Raw genomic sequence first — 12,655 nt, 5'->3', positions numbered from 1 at the left:
TTGCTGCTGCTCCTGCAAGAGATATGACTGGGACCAGCAGGGAGCGCTCACCCTGCGGGCTGTGTGGCTCTCTTACGCCCCAGCCTCCTGATGGCGACACTCTGCTGCACAAACAGGCGCCGTCCTTCGGGGGAGGCGTCAAACCGAGGTCCCGACCCTCCTTGGCCATTAGGAAACCCCAGGGCGTCTCTCAAAAAGAGACGCCGGGGGTGTCCCTCTGGTGTTAGTGCTCCCCTTTACCCATCAGTCGGGGTCTCCTCCTAATCCCCGTCTCACCTGTAACAATCAATGACGAGGCCCCCCTGTCCGTGAGATTTAGTACTCGCGCAAGAGACCGGGGGCAGAGCGCAAACGCGGTCCCCCGCCCCCCACAAATTGTGCGCTCCAGGTTCCCTCTCGGGGCCCTGCAACACAGCAGAAGGGCAGCGAGAAGGAGCCTCTTGCTCTGACGCCGCAAGGCCACAAGAGGGCGGCGTGTTGGACCGGTGCGCTTTACGTGCTGAAATAAACACGCGACAGCCCCGAAATGTTTCCAGAGTGCTGTGCACTGGAGGTTTTTGTCTGGTGAAGACTTGCCTGGTGCTCCTCCGTGCAGATTGTTTGTCCTCCTCCAGTGCGGGACGAGCCAACACAAGGGAGCGCATTCGCCAACATCCAGGCACGCAATGCGATTTGGAAAGCAGCTCCTTTCCAAAGAGTTGCACACGAACGATCCTTCAGTCCCGCTCAGGGGCACGGAGCCCCCGCCACACACAGCTTCAAGTAGCGAGTCAGGCGCCGGGGCTTTCGCTTACGGCCACACCACCCTGAACATGCCTGATCTCGTCTGATCTTGGAAGCTAAGCAGGGTTGGGCCTGGTTAGTACTTGGATGGGAGACCGCCTGGGAATACCAGGTGCTGTAAGCCTTTGCTCTCCTGACCAGCAGGGGTCGCTGTTGGTGCCATAGGCTTTGGGAGGAAAACCTGCAGGATGGAAAGGTGATCTATAGCCTCATCTCTAAAGATGTTTTGTTGCTGTGGCATGTGTGTGACCCATATTCAAAGAAAAAAAACCCGTCTGTAAAACGAATATCGAAGCTGCCTCTAAATCTGCAAATGAAGATGAGTCGATAAACCACTCGTTTTTCGTATAACTAGACATATATTCATTTGTTACCGATTTCATTCATTGAGCACGGATACAATAGAGGTACAGCCATTCACTGTTTGACATGTCTGCACTGGTACAGAACCGAGCAATCAGAAAACGGGTGAAACTGTCTTTAGTCTCAGCATACAGTACCGAGGCCCCCCATGACCAAATAAAGGCTAACCTCGATAATCAGCCTAAAGAACGCAGACTACAGCAAAACGACTGACTTTGAAAAGGGAATGAACGTCCGGAAGGAGTAGTGGAACTAGCTTGAGATGCTTCTCCGGACCCCTAACTAAAAGCCAGCGAGAACCAGCAGCGGCGTCCACTCCTGTCGAACCGGGATCCTTCCGCAGCCACGCAGCTCGTGGTGTCCTAACCCTCCCGTATCTGATTTTGGACCAAGCACATCAGGGGAGAGCGCGAACGCAGTCCCCCACTACCAGAAATTATGCAGTCGAGATTCCCTCATTTGGGGAATTCGCAGGGGTCAGCACAGCCGGAGTGCAATGGCCGAGCCTCGCCCTGGGTGAACCGATTTCGATTTTTCGATTTTTAAGAACTTTATTTTCTTTTCACAATAAAATACAGGACATCACAAATCAGAAAGCTTTACATTAATATACATACTTAAAACAGTATATATGATCACATCTCATTACATTTTGACACGGTAACAGTTACATAGTAACAATTTATTTTTTTCTGGTGCAAATCACATTCTTTACTTAAACATGATAATGTTTTTCACAGTCTCTTGAGATATTGACCTATGCTCTCTATTTCCCACAGATTTTCTGCTTCCTCCCTCCCTTCTCTCCACAGATCTCTGAGGTAATAGTTCTCTCGGGTGATGAACAGGGCCAGGCTACCTGCTGCCTTGACTGGGACCTCGATGCCTTTGAACAGCCCCATGTTCCTCACTCTCCACAGGGCGTCTTTCCCACTGTTCACCACGGCCCAGATCCTGTCAAACACGTCAGGAGGAAGTTTGACAGGAGAGATGCCGTATATGACGAAAGCAGCGGTCAGGGTAAATTGGGGCGAGAGAGCCTGCAACCAATCTTCAAACTGTGCCCAGAAGGCCTTAGCAAAAAAACAGGACCACAGGAGATGGGTCACAGTCTCCTCCTCGCCGCAGCCCACCCTAACGCAACGAGGGCTGGGGGTGAGGCCCCTACGGTACAAGAAAGTTCGTACCGGTAAGCACTGGTGGACGAGACTCCAGGCTAAATCTCTGTGAATGTTGCACAGAAACTTAGAGGATGTGTGTTTCCACACCTTCCTTGTTTGGGCTGATGTTAAAATGCCCACAGGGGTCTGCCTATTATTCTGGGGTGCAACGAAATCTTCCAGTTTTTGGACGCTGACATCTCGGAGGGGAATATGGCCAATTGGGTGAGATCTTAGAAAACTTTTAACTGTCCCATAAATTGCAGGGCATGTGTCAGAGAGTGGGACGTCCAGCTTGGGTCTGACACCCCACACTCTGAACACCTCCCTACCTACCCAGAGCCTGGAAAAATAAGTCCAGGTACGCGCTGCAGGTGCTGTTGCAAAGCCTCTCAGCACAGAGGCCAGGAAAATGCACAGCAGCTTCGTAGCAATATCTGGGACAGACTTCCCCCCTGAGGGTAGCGGCCTGTACATTATTTCCCTTCTGAGTCTTTCCTGCTTCCCACCCCATAGAAATTGAAACATCAATCTCCTCAGCACCGCCGCAACACGGTGTGGGATTGGGAAGGTAGAAGCCAGAAAATTCAAGACAGGCAAGAGCTCGGCTTTGATGACCAGCACCTTCCCTGTCATGGTGAGGTCTCGGTCCTTCCATTGCATCAGTTTTTTGTTTAAGATTGGCAATTTGTTCTGCCAATTTACTGTTCCCATCTCTTCTCCAAAATACACCCCCAGGACCTTAATTCTCTTCTCTTGCAGCCTGAGATCATGTCCTTCTATTGGCTCCCTCCAGTTCTGATAAAAAATCTCACTCTTAGATTTGTTAATTTTTGCGGAGGAAGCCAAAGAGAAACGATCACAGCACTGCAGAGCTCTGCTAATTGAGGCATTGTCAGAGAGGAGCAGGGTGACGTCATCCATGTATAGAGATGTCTTTACCTCTCCTCCCCCACTTCCAGGCACTGGTATCCCATTAATGGCCTGATCCTGGCGCAAGGCACAGGCTTAAGGGCTCCATAGCCAAAACGAATAACAAGGGGGATAATGGGCAGCCCTGCCTCACCCCTGAACAGACTTCAAAGGGGCGTGATCTATTGCCATTAACCATTACTCTGCTGTTGCTACCTGTGTACAGCAGGTTAATCCACTTTCTCATGATGGGGCCAAACTTCATGTGCTCAAGTACCGATGTTAAGTACTGCCGGTTTAGGCGGTCAAAGGCCTTTTCTAGGTCTACGCCTAAAATGCACAGAGGGAGGGAGCGATCCTCTGAGTACAGACAGACATCCCTCAACAAGGCCAGGTTGTCGCTCATCAGGCGTCCTGCTATCCCACAAGTCTGTTCTTTCCCTACCAGTGAGGCCACTACATTTTGTAGGCGCAGGATCTTAGTGTCCACGCCTAAGAGGCTGAGGGGTCTCCAGTTCTTTATGTCATTCTTTGCTCCTTTCTTAAACAAGAGAGAGATAGTGCCTTCTCTTAAGGAGTCAGGCAGCAATTCTGTCTTATAGCTTTCCTCGAATAGGAGCAGTAGCGGATCCTGAAGCAGATCCCAAAAGGTGCAATAAAATTCTTTAGGGAGCCCGTCAGCACCCGGAGTTTTCCCCTTCTGTAAGCTCTCCATAGCCTGTCTCAGCTCTTCTACTGTCAAATCCCTCTCAAGTACTTCCCTATCTTCTTCACTCAAAACGTTTTCTAGCTTTGAGGTAAAAAAATGAATTTCTTCATCCTTTAACTCTGTAGAGCTGTACAGTCTTGAGTAGAAGGCCTCGGTGCAGGAGAGGATAGCACTCGGCTCTGTTCTCTCTCGTCCCTCCTCATCAACTACACTTTCCATGACAGACTTGGAGCCTACCACTTTCCTGAAAAAGAAGCGAGTACACTTCTTATTTTCTTCCAAGAACTGCACTCTGCTTCTTAACAGCACTCCTCGACTACTTTCTTCGGCTATGCTCCGGATGTCCTTTTTTAAAAGGGTGATATCCTCGAGCACATCGAAGCCACTGTGCAGCATTGTGTAGAGACGCTGCAGCTGCCTCTGTTTCCTGGCTAGCACTCCTCTCCGTCTGGCAGCAGCCTTCCTTCTCTCAGCCATGAAAAAGGCCTTTGTCCTCATCTTCACCTCCTCCCACCACTCTCCTACTGACCCGTACAGACACTGCAAGGACAGCCACTGTGATAGTTTCTCCTTGTAGCGGGATACTACCCCCTCGTTCTCTAGCAGCTTTGTGTTGAGTTTCCAGAGGCCTGGGCCAAAGACAGTCCCGCCCTGGAGTTCCACTCTACACCCTAAAGCCTGATGATCTGAGAAGAAGACAGGCTGAAGAGTGACCCCAACAACTTTCACTCTCTCTGAGACAAAGCAATAGTCAATTCTGGAGCTGCTATTCCTCCCTGACCATGTATATCCTGCTGTTGCGGGATATATACATCTATATGTGTCTGAGAGTTTGAACTAAGTTTTGCAGGGCCAGTGAGCTGGAATCCAATTTTATCGGAGAGCTAGACTGCCTGTCTGTGTGCTCTAAGATACAATTAAAATCCCCTCCCACTATCACGTCAGTGCTACTTAACAATAGGGGAGAGAGTGCCTTGAGTAGCTCCACCCTTCCTCCCACGTCAGTAGGACAATACACATTGATTAGCCGCAGGTTAACGGTCCCCCATTCCACAGCAACCTGCCATCTATGACCCTCTGAATACTTTTCAATTTGAAAGCCCATCCTTTGAAAAGAATGGCCACGCCAGAGGCTCTGTTGTTATTGTCCCCTGACCAAACAGAAGGCCCTTTATCCCACCTATCTTCAAAGCTTTTATACCTCTCTTGATAGGCTAAAGCACACTCCTGCAACATCAACACATCTCCCTCTCTCTGCTGGAGGTAATCAAAGACACACTGGCATTTAACTCTGTCATTGATACCTCTGGTGTTAAGAGAAATTATGTTTAGAGCCATATTACATAAGAAAGTGGAACCAGTCTTTACAAAACACATTTCTCTTCGGTCTCACCTGTTACCTTCTTCTTTTTCTTTTTCTTCTTACCAATTTCCTGCCAGCCATCCTCTGAATGAGCCTTCATCAGGGTGGCAGCAGTAAAAGCGTTCACGGAGTCCATTTCAAGGAAGGGGGTAGAAGGAGGGGTGGAGGGGTTCCAGCTGTCCCCATCACCATGCTCTCCTTCCTCCTCGCTCGGGGAGAAAACAGAGTCATTTTTCCTTTTCCTCAAGTCCAGCTCTTGGGAGCACTGAGGGGAAAGGGGTGCAGCCGATGCACCAGTCTCCTCTTCCCCCTCACCCACCAGCTGTTGCAGATCCTCCGTGACGGACTGGATGGAGGAGAGAAGGGCATCTGTAGCACTTGCAGAGTCTGAGAAAAGCAGCTCCGCTGAATCCTGGGTATCGTCGCTGGACCCGCTCCACCGGTGGGGGCCCCACACTGGCCCTCGTTCTGAGGAGCAGGAGTGGGGGAGGGGTCCTCGCTGTTCTCGGGGGTTTTCAAACCCTCGTGCTTGTCTGGTGCAGTCTGCGGTTGTGGGAGCGTAGTGGATTTCTCTTCCACCGACCCCGGAGCCACAGCAGGACTGATCCTGGCTGGAGGCTGAGACTCTTTGTCCAACAAGGGTTCTTTGTTTGACTTGTTGTTTGCTTTGGCTTTTCGGGCCGGTTTGGCTGAAACAAGCACTGCCTCATCCTTTCTCATTTTGAGTTTATTGGCGTAGGCGTGAGGGCAGTTCTTAAAAACGTGTCCTTCCGAGCCACATAAATTGCACTTTGGCAGCATTGAACAGTCAGAGGCTAAATGTCCCTGTTTGCCACAGGTCTTGCAGCATTTCACAGTGCAGGACGATGCCAGGTGTCCCACAGCACCACAGCGCCGACGCACCTTTGGTTGTCCCACATAAAAAACATAGCCATTGCAGGCGCCAAGCCGGATTGTAGAGGGCAGGTGCCTTAAGCCTCCATTTACATTGTCCGGTAGCAAGCGAACCTCAAATTTTCTTGCTCCTGTTTTTATACCGTCAACATCTCTAACCTCAGTTCCATGGTGGACGGTGCAGTACTGCTTAAGCCAGGTGTGAATGTCCTCCGTCTTTGCCATTTCCGAGAACATAACAACATGCACCGTTTTCCTCTCTCTCTGTGTCAGAGGCTGCAAGTTGATCTTCTCAAGGGCAGGAACTTTCCCTCTTTTTGCCTCAAACACATCCACACATTGTTCAAACAGAGAATAGGTAGCAAAAACAACCTCAAATGCTTTCTGACCTGGGAGAGCGAAGATGAAATCCAAGTGCCGAGGTTCAAAGCCACGTTCCTTCTGTAACACTTTTCTGCTGAACTGCATACGATCCATGAAGAGGTCATCCAAAAGCTCAAAACGTACAGCATTCTTGCGGGATCCAAAGGTTGCCATCTCAAACTGCAAAACAAACACTGCTTCCAGAAAACAAGAAAACAATCCAACTACTCCAACTACAGGCTGATCAAGGTATCTCCCCTGCCAGGTAAGCCGAGAGCTGCAGGCGATGAGCCCGGAGCTGAACGGGCCGCACTGGCTCGTTTGTAAGGCCAGGTGCATTGCCAACCACGACCGGCAGGGCAGAGGACTTGAAGGCGGCCTGGGCTCCTGCAGCTGTCCAGCCACGCACTCTGGTTTCTCTTCATCTCGTACAAATCTTTTGCCTTTTACTAAAGATTTCCATGGAGAGGAGCATGAATGAGTTCCATACAATTTTTGTGCTTCCCTGCCTTCGGGTGGGGCGCAGCTGGGCTGGTCAAAGAGAGAAAACAAAACCGCTCACAATCGCTCTTACAATGCAGTAAGTAGCACAGGCTACTTAAACACATGAATGCAAAACAGCATTTTTCAGCTGATTTAAAATGTACCTAAAGGAAAAGCATTATTGAAGACCATCAATTACCAAGAGCTTTTGTCAAAGGTTTTGGTGGTCATTTTGAATGACCACAGAGCGCTGTGACCTCGTTTTTACATCTCATCCAAAAGACAGCGCCCTTTTACAACACAGCATCTCCGTCACTATACTGGGGCATTGGGACCCGCACAGACCTCAGGGTGAGCGCCCCCCCGCCGGCACCATTAACACCGCTTCCAGCTGGAAGCTTTGTTTTTCCCTGTAGCTCACCCTTATCCGGGTACTGACCTGGCTCACACCTGCTTAGCTTCAGTGGGTTTTCAGTTGCGAGTTGCAAGGGGATGCAAGTGATGGAGCCGCTCGCTGCAAAAGCCACTGCACTGGCCAGGAATCGAACCCGAGCCTCCCACGTGGCAGGCGAGAATTCTACCACTGAACCACCAATGCTCAGTGCCTAGGCCTTCAAAAAAGACGCTTTTTTGGTGCTCTGTGCAAAACGCATCGACATCTGCTTCCAGCTGCAAAATGCCATTCGCGGACGCTGAAGAACTTATTTCCAAGGCAGCGAGTACAAGCGATTGGGCGTTTTAAAACCACCAGGAACAGCAAAGAGGCACGCTTCTTTGATTGTGCCGAAACACACCGACTGGAGGCGGACAACGTAGTCGGCAGGATTGGATCCTACGCGAGGAGACCCCAATGGATTTCTAGTCCATCGCCTTAACCACTCGGCCACGACTACAGCAAGCCCCACCGCCGCTGCGTTCTTGCTACAATCTTACCTGGATTGCGAGGCGCCAGCGGAAGCCTATTTCAAAGTCGTTCTCCGTTTCAAAAAAACATTTCCAAAATACAAGCCTTGCAGACAGACACGCCTCAGAGGACTTAAGGGTGGCTTCATGTCGGAATGATAAAGTCTCCCCGTCCGGACATGAAAATGCCACTTTGTTACACACAAAAAAAGAATCAACAACAGAGAAATGCCCACAAGCATTTGAAAAGCCGCACCACGTCGCACTTGAAATAGCTCTTATATTAGTGGTAGACGCAGGAATCGCCTTTTTATTTACGCTCTTACCAACGCGATGGAAAGCAAAACAAAGCAAAGCAGAGCAAAACAAAACAAAACAAACAAACGAAAACCCTCACATCCTGCACTTGCATATAACGCCGTTACGTGTCCAAGCGGTATTGTACGTCATCCTAGCACTGCACCCCGGGTCGTACGGTATATGGGAACGAGCACACGCCACGAATCGTCTCGAATCACTCCCTACAGCTGTAAGGCGCCTTGAAGCGTGCACCCCCAACATTCTTCTTTGCTCATCTGTGAAAGGTAAACTCTTGAGCAAACTCTGAACCAGCTCTAAGGAAACTAATCCGATTAGACGTTACTTTGACTCATCTTCTTACGCTCAGTGCCGGATTGCTCAAACTCCAGCTAGGGTTAGGGTTAGCATTCCCACGCTACTTAGACACTTTGTTTACGCTCAGTGCTGGATTTTGGGAACTTCAGGACGAGTGGGAATTTTCTCCTATCTGTCCATTCTGTTTTGTTTTGGAGACTCTTGGCTGCCTATGTTGTTCAGTGCAGCGTGAAGGAAACATTTTCCAAAACTGTGTCAGCTCAAAAGTTGTAAGAAAACCTCTCCAGCTGCTTTAACTCTCTTCATTTTTGTCATTTAATGTGACACTCGATGTATAACTGGAGCCTCACATATGCAAATGGTGAGGCTCCAGTTCGACACCCAGTTCGACACCACTTTACAGTATATGACAAAAGCATGGCAGACTGTGCCGGACCAGCTGGTAACTTCCGCTTATTTTGACCATATTAATCATTGGAAATCTTCCCACTTGCATTTGTGACACCTGATTTTGGCTCCACCTAAGACACTCTTAAATCTTCAAACACTTTTCTCTTCTCCCGCAACACACTTGTCTGTCGGCACTATGTGGCAGCGTTGCATGACAACCCATCTCACCACGGAAAGGAACCTAACAGCTTTGGTAAGAGACTAGAATCACCTGAAGAACTGCTTTCCATGGAAGCAGGACCAAGCGATGTAGCATTTTTATAGTACCAGGAAAGGAGAAGCGGCACTTCGCCTTTGCCGCACAGGCACAAGGTGACGTGCGGCAGACGCCGTAGTCGGCAGGATTCGAACCTGAGCGGGGAGTCCCCAATGGATTTCAAGTCCATTGCCTTAACTATTCGGCCACGACTACAGCGAGCTCGCCGCCGCCCCATTCCTCCTATAATCTAACACAGAGTGCGAGGTGGCTGCGGAAACTTTTTTAAAGTCGCTCTCCGTTAAAAAAAAAATACCTTTCACAAGATACATGCCGGCAGACAGACACGCCTCATAGGGTTTAAGGCTGGCTTCACGTTCAAATGATAAAGTCTCCCCGTCCGGATGTCAAAATGCAACTTTGGCAGACAGAAAAAACATCAACAAACCACAAATGTGGACAAGGATTTTACAAGCTGCACCACACTGCACTTTCAAAAGCATTTACATTCGTGTTAGATGCAGGAATTGTCTTTGTTTTGCGCGCTTACGAACGCCATAGAAAACGAAACAAAACAAAAGCCCTCAGCTCCTGCACTTGATTATAATGCCGTTACGTGTCGAAGCAGGAATTTACGTCATCTTACCACTGTAACATGGGGAATAGAGGGAAATGAACACACGCTACGAATCGTCTCAATCACTCCCTAGAGTCGTAAGGCACATTGAAGGGTGCACCCCCATCATTAATCGTTGGGCCTCTGTAAAAGGAAAGCTCTTGAGCAGTCTTTGAAACAGCTCGGATGAAACACTTGATTGCTTCCATGTGCATCTGGAGCCCACTTCTTATTTTCACTTCACGCCGCCCAAAGCATTTCTAAAACAGGAGATTCGCGTTTGGGAATGCGCCCTGCCCTACAAATAAAACAGGTCTACGGGTCTGAAACCTGCTCCATGGAAAACAGTTCTGTTGCGCTTTTGATCCAAGGGAGATTCTCTGTTCTTACTTTTTGATGACATAACACCCAAAGGGGCTTCTTTGGAGCTGGATTCCAACCAGCATCCTAAAGTTTCTTGGCGGTATCCTTTACAGTCCTCTGTTCGGTCGACAAGGAACAGAAGGGGGCAGCTTTCCTCACACATACAGTGCAATGTACTGTAGTGTTCCCCTTCATTGAATTCGCAGTTCTGCATCAGACCTCAAACTCGTTTCCTTAGCTTGGATTTAAGCCACGAAGCAGGCTTCTACTGTATAAACGTCTAGAGGAATCACAAACTATTTGAGAGGCCATCATCCCATTGGGAACTGACAAAGTCTATCCCTAAACACCTAGCGCAGTCTCTCGAGAGACTGTCAAAAATCGCTTTCTCCGTTTTTGCTGCAAGTAAGTGAAAACGCGGTCTCAACCCAAAGCCACTTGGCAGCAGCGGCACGTAAATACTGTTACTGCCACTGCTCGATACCGACGTTAGCCTACTATACCATGTTCAGCCACCGCTAGAAAATGTAAGGCTCTAGTACTGGAGCAAACAAAAGGAGGGCCAACGTCGAACAGGCACACGTGTCAGACATAGAGAGCGACGAGGAATTGATTCAAACCCATGCATGTAGAGCACAATGAATTAATAGTCCATCGCCTTAACCACTCGGCCACCTTGTCGACGAAACTGGGCTGTCCAGACATGGGTTGGCGCGCTCCAGATGATCTTTTTATTTTTTTTCCCTCGTACTCGAGGGTCCTTTTCCTGTTCCACATGCAATTTCAACATTTTCCTTGGGAGATGTCAAGCCAGCAAGCCACTGCTGTGGTTCAGTGGCCAGTGTGGAGTTCAGTGGCCCTGTTGTACACAGAAAGCACATTGAGCTCCTTGGACATGAAAAGTTCCAGATAAAAGCCATTTGTCATCCTTTCTCTTGGTGTCGATGTTGCTATTGTATAAAGGTGGCAACTTGCTCAGCGAGCAGGCGGAGCACACACCGAATGCAGATGTGTCTGAGTGGTGTGTCCAAGTGGCTGCAAAAGGACAACTATCCCGGGGCGCCGTGGCTTAGTTGGTTAAAGTGCTTGTCTCTTAAACAGGAGATCCTGAGTCCGAATCCCAGTGGTGCCTTCTTTGTTGTGTCTTCTTGAACAGAACTGGTCCTTACAGACAACCGCCTACGGCTAGACTTAATTAAATGCAAGTATTCATTTCCTGTCTTTAACGCGACTTGTTTTTCTTAAAATGGATGCAACTTGCAAAACATGAAATACAAACATTGCTAATCAGCACTAGCGGCTGGCAAAAAAAAAGAAGTCAGCAATGTTTTTTTTCTTTAACCTTAACCCTGCTAATGGAGAAGAGTTAAACGACCGAGTCTATGCAGCTTAAACGGTGCTCATGTCGGGTTCTTAGCTGAAAGGGTGGTAAATCACGCTCACCCCAGTCCTTAATCTTTTAAAAGGATACAAAATTGAACCTAGTCGCCACATCACATACATCCTGTTCAACGATAAAAAGGTGACATCTATCCTCGATCCAGAGTAAATCCCACGTTGAGGGCATATTGTTTTCCACTTTACCATGAGTCGGGCTCAGCTGCACAGAGGCGAGAGCAGAGCAATGAGGTCACGGGGACAGGGGAGTCACACGCTGGCGGTTTAAACACGCGGAAGAAAACTGAGGGATCCACAGTATGTGGACCCTCCGTGCGCCATCAGTCCGCACTCAGGACTCTGAATCCTGCCATCCAAGTTAAGATCTCGGCGGAACCTGAGGCGCAGTTCCTTCTTAAAACGTAATCTGGTGAGCATTTCTAGAATCGTACTTGTATAGATGCAGCCTTTAATGTGTTGCTAGGTTAAAATTGATGACTTCTTGAACTTCAGTAGGCAACTGCCCTCTTGATTTCGGATTTAATTTCTTTATTACAGGGGCGCTTTTATGAAGACAGAGTCATGTTCAGGTACTTTGCTTGATGGAGGAAGCATATTTCAGACTCTGTGATCTGCTCACCTGCAAAGGTCTGCTGTACTACTACAAGAGAGAAGTAGAGTCTGGAAGAATGGACAATTTTATGATGCTTTGGAAGATAATGTTTTTTTTTTTCTTTGAAATCGAAATGAATCAGAATATCAGTGCAAAAGACAAACTCTTGGTTTGGTTTAAAAAGATATGGTTTTAAAACAGACAAAATGTAGAAAACAGGTGTTTCTCACTTTTGGAAAAGAATGGACCGGGGGTAATATTTTACTAGTTGCAGTGCTGATCTCACTGGGTTACAGTCCTGCAGTGTCATACCAGGGCCAGTGGCCCAATGGATAACGCGTCTGACTACGGATCAGGAGATTGCAGGTTCGACTCCTGCCTGGCTCGGGTCGTTTTTAAATGCATCGGGCTACTCCCTAAGTAGTCTGTGCTACTTACTGCATTGTAATCGTACCCAGTAAGAGATTTCCTTCATGTAAATGAACTGCACCT

At 48.6% G+C, this 12,655-nt stretch overlaps 5 non-coding genes across 5 annotated transcripts; 3 read left to right on the top strand and 2 right to left on the bottom strand.

Annotated features, from left to right (window-relative positions):
- The first annotated feature begins 788 nt into the window (after positions 1 to 788).
- On the top strand, positions 789 to 907 carry LOC138232990 (5S ribosomal RNA). The gene has a single exon (XR_011187426.1). It is a non-coding gene; the product is annotated as a 5S ribosomal RNA (ribosomal RNA).
- Positions 908 to 1,544: 637 nt separating this feature from the next.
- LOC138232834 (U1 spliceosomal RNA) lies at positions 1,545 to 1,704 on the bottom strand. The gene has a single exon (XR_011187282.1). It is a non-coding gene; the product is annotated as a U1 spliceosomal RNA (small nuclear RNA).
- A 5,248-nt stretch (positions 1,705 to 6,952) lies between these two features.
- Positions 6,953 to 7,069, top strand: LOC138232914 (U5 spliceosomal RNA). Its single transcript, XR_011187355.1, has one exon. It is a non-coding gene; the product is annotated as a U5 spliceosomal RNA (small nuclear RNA).
- A 2,259-nt stretch (positions 7,070 to 9,328) lies between these two features.
- On the bottom strand, positions 9,329 to 9,410 carry trnas-uga (transfer RNA serine (anticodon UGA)). Its single transcript has one exon. It is a non-coding gene; the product is annotated as a tRNA-Ser (tRNA).
- Positions 9,411 to 12,477: 3,067 nt separating this feature from the next.
- On the top strand, positions 12,478 to 12,550 carry trnar-acg (transfer RNA arginine (anticodon ACG)). The gene has a single exon. It is a non-coding gene; the product is annotated as a tRNA-Arg (tRNA).
- The last annotated feature ends 105 nt before the right edge of the window (positions 12,551 to 12,655 follow it).

The sequence above is a fragment of the Lepisosteus oculatus genome, unplaced genomic scaffold (genome assembly GCF_040954835.1).
Source record: "Lepisosteus oculatus isolate fLepOcu1 unplaced genomic scaffold, fLepOcu1.hap2 HAP2_SCAFFOLD_64, whole genome shotgun sequence".
Lineage (NCBI taxonomy): Eukaryota > Metazoa > Chordata > Actinopteri > Semionotiformes > Lepisosteidae > Lepisosteus > Lepisosteus oculatus.
This window is presented reverse-complemented; position numbering and strand designations above follow the sequence as displayed.